General features: G+C 35.3%; 1 pseudogene; it reads right to left on the reverse strand.

Annotated features, from left to right (window-relative positions):
* Window positions 1-258: 258 nt before the first annotated feature.
* LOC118683588 (uncharacterized) lies at window positions 259-8,005 on the reverse strand (annotated as a pseudogene).
* Between the last annotated feature and the right edge of the window lie 1,135 nt (window positions 8,006-9,140).

Below are 9,140 nucleotides of genomic sequence, written 5' to 3' on the forward strand. Positions count from 1 at the left end.
ACAGGACTCTTAAAAAAAAGACAGAGCAAATGGTTTTATCGTCAAAATCAATTAATTTTATTCAAAATAGTCTTCTTCTGTTTTAATACAGCTTTTTGCACGGCCCAAAAGAATGTCGAACAAGTGTTTTAGCTCGTTGCCCGGTATGTCCGCCAGTATTCCAGTGCAAGCCTTTTGAATGGCCAGGCATACCAATATAAAGCAGGTATACAACCCTAGCCATGCGGACAAGTGAACAAAAGACAAATGTCTAATACCCTAAATACTCTCCAACTCTTCACGCCATTCTCCTTTTAGTATTCCATGTTCTGCGCTGTCTGTGTCTACAAATGTATCTAGACAATACCAACGTTTATGATCATTCAAAATTACAAAATTGGGCAGAACCAAGCACGTAATCACAACTGTTTCTCAATTCTCTGGGAAAAGAAGAACACGCCAGCGAGCAGTTAAAATACCAAAGCAATTTTATATTACTCGCCGAGCTCTCGATAACCGGTAATTGAAAATTGCTTTGTTTCGTGGAACCGCGATAAGGTCGCGTTTAGTTGTCTTTCACTGGAAACGCTGTGTCACCCACAAAAAATGTGGAAAATGTGTTGTAAATTCATTCTATAAAGGAGCTCTTGGTGGTAGTGCTAATCGAGGAGTGCTTGACCAAACGTACATTGCTTAAAAACACCTTGAAATAAAATTAAAATATGTAAATATTGAAGTGTTTTAAATCATTTAGTGTTAACTCTGTCACTTTGTCCGTCATAGCTACGAATGCTGGCAGATGTAAACATATACCTAGCAGCACAGTTTGCCATTAAAACTAAACTATAAAACTTTTTATAGTAATAAAACAACGAGTCTCATCTATCTCTTGTCCATAGCTCCTAAACCGCTAAAGATATAATAACAAAATTCACTGAGAACGAACGCTTTGAGCACCTCTATCGACAGTGTGAAAATAGTGAAACCGGGTGACAACCCCGCCCACTCCCCACGTTACGGTACTGTTATAAACTAATAAAAGCGTGATAAACCAAGAAATAAACACGCCAGAGATATTAAATTTTATCTCTGGAATGGTATGAAATGATTTTATAGGAACCGCGTTCAAAAAGGAATAAAAACCATGACATATACGGGGGAATGGTTCGTTTAGTTCGAAATTTGATCTACAGGATTTTAATAGTAAAGGTCAAAACTGCCTCGGAAAGCGTAAAAATTGTTAGTAAACAGCCTCTAACTTGTCATAACGGATTTGGTAGCTTGGGTTCCATACAACAGAGCCATATTCCAATATAGGTCTAACCAAAGATGTAAAAAGTGTTTTAGTAATATGCGGATCTCTAAATTATTTGGGCCATCGTTTAACAAAACTGAGGACAGCTTTTGCTTTCTTTCCGTTCATTGTTTTCATTTTATTAAATTTAAATTAATTTTCATATTTTGGCATTCGTGTTGGATAATGAAATTTTGTAGTAAATCCAATTCTTTCAAATATTTGATTGTTTACTTGTATTTTACAATTAGCAAAATGACTAAAATATATTTTGTTTATAAATATTTTCCTATTATCACAATTTTGAGTAAGCTCTTAATTTTGTGCATTCATAATTAACAATGTATCATACTCTATCGTTGTTAATATAGTATTGAATTTAAATATATAAGTAATTTTTTTATTTTTGCTTATTTTTAAACCTTTTAATGCAATATCTTTTTATACTCTTGCAACATGTTGCTATAGAGTATAATATTTTGCTCACTTAACGGCTGTGCGTATCACCTAAAACTAATCGAGATAGGTATAGGGTTATATATAATATATAAAAATGTTCATGAGGACGAGACGAGTTGAAATACGGATGTCTGTCTGTCTGTTCGTCCGTCCGTTCAAGCTGTAACAATAAATTAAGATATATATTTGTAACTTAATACAAAAAATTGTAAAGGGTGTCTTTTTTAGAGCTCTAGAGCTTTAAATTGCAATTAAACAATGATGGATTATTCGATTGACATGAATTTTATTTACCCGAAAGATAATCTTGTAGCATTACATTTTAAATATTATTTCTAGCATATGACCGCCACGGCTGGCTTGGATGTAGTCCAATCTGGATGCCGTATATCGGCAATAACACGGCGAATGTTGTCTTCCAAATGGTTAAGCGTTTGTTTGTATTGGAGGCCAATTCACAGGTCTAAAATGTGAAATTAAGCGGGTACTTAGCCCTTGTTTACTTGTTATTTGTTATTTTTTAGTTGCTCTATAAGTTTGAGCATTTAGGCGACTAGCCTGTGGAGGGTGAAAATCGCTCAAGGATGTGAGTATCTTCCAATATTGTATAATAAGTGCCGATTATTCTATGCACTGAACCGATTATGTTACACATAAACGATTGTGGTCAAGATAGACCAATTTTTAAGGCGAAGTGGTTTCACCTGCTCGTCCCAGTCTGTTTCTGTTTCGAATAGTCATAATTATCGGATCAAGATTTTTGCTGTTTTCATAATTGGTAAAAGCCATCTTTCGGGGTTGAAAAGTTTTCTCACAGCGAATAAAGTTTGCCTTTTTATACCCTGGCCAGGGTTCCTTTTATAAATAAAACAGGTATTGACATGTTTGCTACTTTGTTTTAACAACTATTCTTTGCTCAAAATGCTGATAATTTATTATATTTTGGCAAATTTAGCATTGATGCATTACCAAATATAATCAATTGAATTTCAGTTAGAATTATTAATTTTTTAATAGAAAAATTTGCAATACAAAAACTTTTAATAATTTTTATACGTAATTAAAAAATTTAAAATTGAAAAAGTATGATAAGATAAAAGTTACAATATTTTTACCTTCAAATGCGAAGTAAAATTTGAAGATGTAGTTCTCTATAACGAGCCTTTTATTATTTTTTTCTGGTGACAAAATTTACATTCAGCTTCAGATTGGTTTAGGTTTAGATCCGACTCAGTCTCATTGTACTTTCCTTCAGTTTCATCTTCTACTTGTACATCACGTTCAGACTGACTATCACGTTCACTATGAATCAAAATGTCGCTATTTTGATCGTTCTGGAGAACATTCTGACTTGTAACATCCCTAAATTGTTGTAAGCTTTGTAAAGAAACAAAACGAAATTCAGTTTAGTTTTTATTACTTGGTGACTCCAAAGAGAGCTCACTAAGTTGATCTTCAATTGTAGCATTAAATCTTAATCAACGTATCTTGACAGGTGTTTCACTCTCCTGTGACCTATAACCAATAAATTTTCAATAGAAAATGCAAAGTTTTAATCCAAGATGAATGGATTTATAATTGACTGCACTTACATTATGATCGCCACTCACGTAGTTTTTTTTATACTCTCGCAACCTGTTGCTACAGAGTATAATAGTTTTGTTCACCTAACAGTTGTTTGTATCACCTAAAACTAATCGAGTTAGATATAGGGTTATATATATAGGTATAAATGATCAGGAGGAAGAGACGAGTTGAAATCCGTGTGACTGTCTGTCCGTCTGTCCGTCCGTGCAAGCTGTAACTTGAATAAAAATTGAGATATCTTTATGAAACTTTGTAGACATGTTTCTTGGTACCGTGAGACGGTTGGTATTGCAGATAGGCGTAATCGGACCACTGCCACGCCTACAAAACGCCATTAATCAAAAACAAATAAATTGCCGTAACTAAGCTCCGCAATAAGATACAAGACTGTTATTTGGTACACAGGATCACATTAGGGAGGGGCATCTGCAGTTAAAATTTTTTGTTTAAAGTGGACGTGGTCCCGCCTCTGATAGGTTTAATGAACATATCTCTTTTTAAGAACTTCTACCTATAGTGTGAAAATAGTTGAAATCGGGTGGCAACTCCGCCCACTCCCCATATAACGGTACTGTTAAAAACTACTAAAAGCGCGATAAATCAAGCACTAAACACGCCAGAGACATTAAATTTTATCTCTGGGATGGTATGAGATGACTTTATAGGAACCGCGTTCAAAATTAGACAGTGGGCGTGGCACAGCCCATTTTTAGGTGAAAACCGATATCTTGGGATCTGCTTAACCGATTTCAAACAAATTCGGTGCATAACGTTCTTTTCATATTTCTATGTTATATTGCGAAACTGGGCTAAATCGGACTACAACCACGCCTATTTCCCATATAACACCATTTTCCATTCGCAGCGTGGTCTGAGTATACATGTATTTTACTCGTACTTACAGTTGTTATTACACCCTAGAGTAAGTCAGTTGATTTCTGACAACTCAGAAGTGATAAAGGATACCCAAGTTATTGATGAGATGTGAGAACGCCTCAATATTACCGTTTTTTATAACATTTGGTATCAAGATTAGATATGCATATTTATATCTGGTAATTTAATTTAAAACACCCAACATTAATTACTAATAAAATTATTATAGTATATTGACCGTTTAATATAATATAAAGAGCAACTATTTAAACTTATTTTTTCTTTTAATGATATATTAAAACAACAAATTTTTGAACTTTCAACCATAAATAAAATCAATTAAACTTATAAGCTGCCAAATAATAAATTTTGTGTTTTTTTTCTTTAAGTGAAAATGTTTACTCCGGAGCAACAGATCACAAAACGTTTCATCAAACACTTTGAAATTTCGCGTTTCCTTTTGTTGTCATTGTTTTTGCAAGGGATGTTGAGCTGCAGTTACAAATCTCTCCTTTCATAAATTTTTTTGACAGGATTTCAATAAGACCATTCCAGTCGTTCCAATTATTTAACATCAAGCTTACCCGATCCAGTCAATGGTTAAAGTCGAGTAGGAGATTTATGGCCAAATCACACAGAACTCTTGCTCTGTTTTGCGTCAGACATTTGTTATGACGTTCGATCTACACTTTTGTGTCAGACGTTCACATAAAATATTTTCGACGCGAAGCCAAGCAAAATGTTGGGCAATTCGCATCTTTTTACGCTTTCCCAAGCAACAGTCGCTTTTTTTATTAGAGAGAAACACTGAAAGCAAAACGTTCATTGTGGCACTCCCTTTGGTTTCTTCGCTACGTTGTTTCAGTTTGAACCTTATCGAAAAGCGAGGAAAGTTGTATGTAAATGGGCTTTTACGTTCTCAATTTCAAGTGACAGGAGAGTTGGGCATATTTTTATCTGTGCTACATTTATAACAAGCAAGACGTATGACAGAGATAAAAAGATGCCCAAATCATCTGTCACCATAAACGAGAGAGCAATTACTAAACGTCAGAACTATTCATTCCAGAATGAACTGCCTAAGTTCAGAAGGTTTTGACGTTTAGCAGTTGGAAAAGGAGGGACGGCCAGATTAAAATCTTCCCAAAAAATGTACGAACAGATAGATGTGATGCGCTGTCGCTAATCACTAACAAAAATTGGAACGAATTAAAATTAAAGAAAGCGCGTTAATGAAATGTATGTGAAAAAAGTATATATAGGTACTATAATACTCGCACAAATTAAAGGAACAAGAAAATTTGGCTTTTTTTTGCCAATTTTCAAAAGGCTGTATTTCAGTCAAAAATGGTCGTACAGGAAATAAAAAAACAGAGCTTTTGAGGCCTGAAGACTCTAGTTAAAGAATTTTTTTGGTCAAACATTTTTTGACATCCAGTAGCCATGAAATTCTTGGATAAAGAACGAAAAAAAAATGTTCAAAATGTTTTTAATTTTTGTTTTCGTTCTACGGACATGAACATTTTTTTTTCGTTTGTACAATAAGAAATTCAAAGTTTCTGACAAAAGTTTTGATTGATGATTGATTCACCGCTAGCATTAGCGTTATCCAAACAATACCACTGGGAGGTTGCACGGTCGGATTTACGCTTTTTTTGTGAAACAACGATTATTTTCTTAGCGATTTTTTTAACGTGCCATTACGCGTTACAAAACAGTTTTTTTCAAAACTACATCTTTTTCGATATTTTTAAAGAAGAAATTACTGAGGCAGATTTTAAAGTTTGATCCGTGCCTCGCAGGCGACATTTATCTGCCCCAGAAGTTGCTCGGCTTGTGACGCTTGTTTGGGGGGGGTACAGATATCGACAGGTAGGGGAACAACTCGGTGTAAGTGCTTCGGTTGTGTCTCGTGCTTACAACCGATTTCTGGAAACAAACGGATATGAACGACGAGCTGGACAAGGCCGCCATCGAGCAACGACTCGTCGAGATGACCGAGCAATCATTCGGCATTCTATCCAAGACCCTTTTGCTTCATTGCGAAACATTTCTAGATAACCAGTCGGAAATCGTCTTCGCGAATCTGGACTCCGTGCTAGAACTGCTGCTCGTGGACCGATGTTGACCGTTGCACTTCGTAGAGCTCGTCTGCAGTATGCTCGCGACCATGTGAACTGCCAAATGAGAAATTGGTACAACGGTTTTTTCTCTGACGAGTCTCGGTTTTCCCTGTATGGTAACGACCGGAGACCTCGAGCTGGGCGTCGTACAGGTCAACGTTTCATTCGTCCCGTAGTTGCTTAGGGTGGAGGTTCGGTGATGGTTTGGGCTGCAATTTCACGGAATTATCGAACTCCTTTAGTGATTGTTCGAGACAATCTCAATGCTAGGCGGTAGATCGACCGAATATTGCGACCTCACGTGATACCTCTAGCAAGAAACAGGAGAGGATTTATTTTTATGCAAGATATTGCTAGGCCTTATACAGCGAATATCACCCGCCGATTTTTTCAGAGAAACAACATTACATTGTTTAGGAATCCTGCAATGAGTCCTGACCTGAATCCCATAGAGCACGTCTGGGACATACTCGGTACTGAATACGAGACACAAACTCATTCCCAATATTGTCGAAGACACAGTCGATTAACCAAATAAAGAGAAAATGGCATTTTTCTGCTGTTTTTTTACGTTACCGTTTCAGGTGGAAAAATTTTTTTTTTTCAATCAACCATAACAGATTTTTGTAGGAAATTTTGTGAAGAACACGAAACGCCCGTCTACTCGCGACCAGTAGTTTCAGAGATATCGGCATATTCATATCTGACTTCTGCAAAAAGCAAACTGAAGCTGAATTAACAAGCTATGCCAAAAATTTCATGCCCGTGGGGCGAAAACAAAAATGAAAAACATTTTGAAAAATTTTTTTTTTCGTGCTTTATCCAAGAATTTCATGGCTACTGGGGCTCGAAAAAATTTTTAACCAAAAAATTCTTAAAGCTTAAAGTCTTCAAGCTTCAAAAGCTATGTTTTTTTATTTCCTGTACGACCATTTTTCACTGAAATACAGCCTGTTGAAAATTGGGAAAATATTTGCAAAATTTGTTTGTTCCTATAATTTGTGCGAGAAGAGTATAAATGATCAGCGTGATGGGTTAAGTCGATTTAGCCATATTCATCCGTGTATATATTAGTCCCTCAGTTTTTGAGATATCGATCTGAAATTTTGGACCCTTCGTTCCAACGGAACGGCCTATATCAGAGCACTATAGCATATAGTTGCCATAAAACCTGAACGATCGGAATAAAGCACTTGTATGCCGATGTTCCTGGTAGTGTCAGAGCGTATTCAACGATCTCTGAAAGCTCAACGAATGGTACATTTTGTTTCCACAAAAAAGTAAAACATTAAACTCAACTTTTGTCAAAGGATGTCTGCTTTTTGCTCCATTCATCAATTCGTTTGTCACCTATATACTGAAAAATATAAATGAATTGTTCAAACAACGTATGGGAAGTAGTTTCTAATGCTTTGAAAATTTTATTTTCTGTGAGGAAAATACACGTTTTCTCAATTTCTCCCAGTTGACCTTATCAGTGAGTAGCACCCAACCAAATAATTTTACATGACCAAACTGTTGAGTCCTTGCCTCAAGATATGCGAGCAATCACCTGATTGACATATTGAAGAGTATTAAAAATGAGAAAACGAAAATTGAGATGTAAAATGAAATATTTACTTCGAAAGTGTTTCGCCTCTACTTCAAATTGCCTCAAGTCATAGTTATCTTTCTTCAGGTTCTCCATTTTCGCTTTTACTTGCAACGGAAAGTAATTGTGTTGGTTGAATGTTTGCAAATTGTTCATTAAATGTTGCAAGTGCTTGTAAATTACAACTGCTGGAATATCATCACCTTCAATTTTCTATATTGTTTCTTCGAAAATCATGGCCTAAAATTAATGAGATAAAAATTTAATTAATTTTTCGATTTTGGAAAAATTTCAGTTAATAAAAATATATTTTCCCTTGTTCATGAACAAAGATGAACTAGTGCGTCGACAGTGGATTACTGAAAAAATGGCGGATGCATCTGGCTTTTTGAGAAGTGAAGGAAGGTCGTCAAAATACGTTTTCAAAGGTTGGAACATTCTAATTTTCCCCAACCAGTTGATCGTATTCGTCTTCAAAAATATCGCAGATTGACTGTAATGGTTCTGTGAGAATGGTGTGGATGTAAAAATGTGTGTAGATCTGAACAATAATGCTTTCTACAAGTATTTCAGCATCAAGTGCATAAAGTGTGCGTTACGAATCGCATTATGCATGATATGTGCTACACAACGTACAAAGTTCGAAATTAATTTGATTTGCAAGAACATTTCCTTCATTTTTCCAATCAACGCGACCAAAATTAATTGGCGTATTGTCAGTAAGCGCTCAATTTATCAGTGAAATCAAAATTTTCCAAAACTATTTTAATCAATGCAAAAATCATATCCGACGTTTCACCTTTTTCTTGTGAAAGTTAAATTATTTTAACATTCAGTCCAGATAAGCAAGACATCTTGACTGTTTAGCGATTTGAAGGGAAATGAATCGGGCTTTCTGTAAATCAGATTTGAGGCATTCCAATGCGTATGGTGCGATAACATTGGTTTTTATCGTTTCACTTTTTGTTCTTGGACACGAAAATGTTTTCATTTGCAAAATTTGAAAATGATTTTCAAAATCATTGCCTCCATCAGGAGCAATCGAAAAAGTTGCATTACATTTGTCACAACCCACGGTCGTGATAACTGACTTTTAAAAAAGGGATTTTTCAATCCTTCAAATAATCAATGAAAACACACTTTCTTTTCGACTTTTCGCAAAATAGTATTTATTCGTAAATATTTATGCTTCAATATCACAAAATTATCTTATGGTTCACTTTGAATATTG

This window comes from Bactrocera oleae, chromosome 2, assembly GCF_042242935.1.
Source record: "Bactrocera oleae isolate idBacOlea1 chromosome 2, idBacOlea1, whole genome shotgun sequence".
NCBI classification, from domain to species: Eukaryota; Metazoa; Arthropoda; class Insecta; order Diptera; family Tephritidae; genus Bactrocera; species Bactrocera oleae.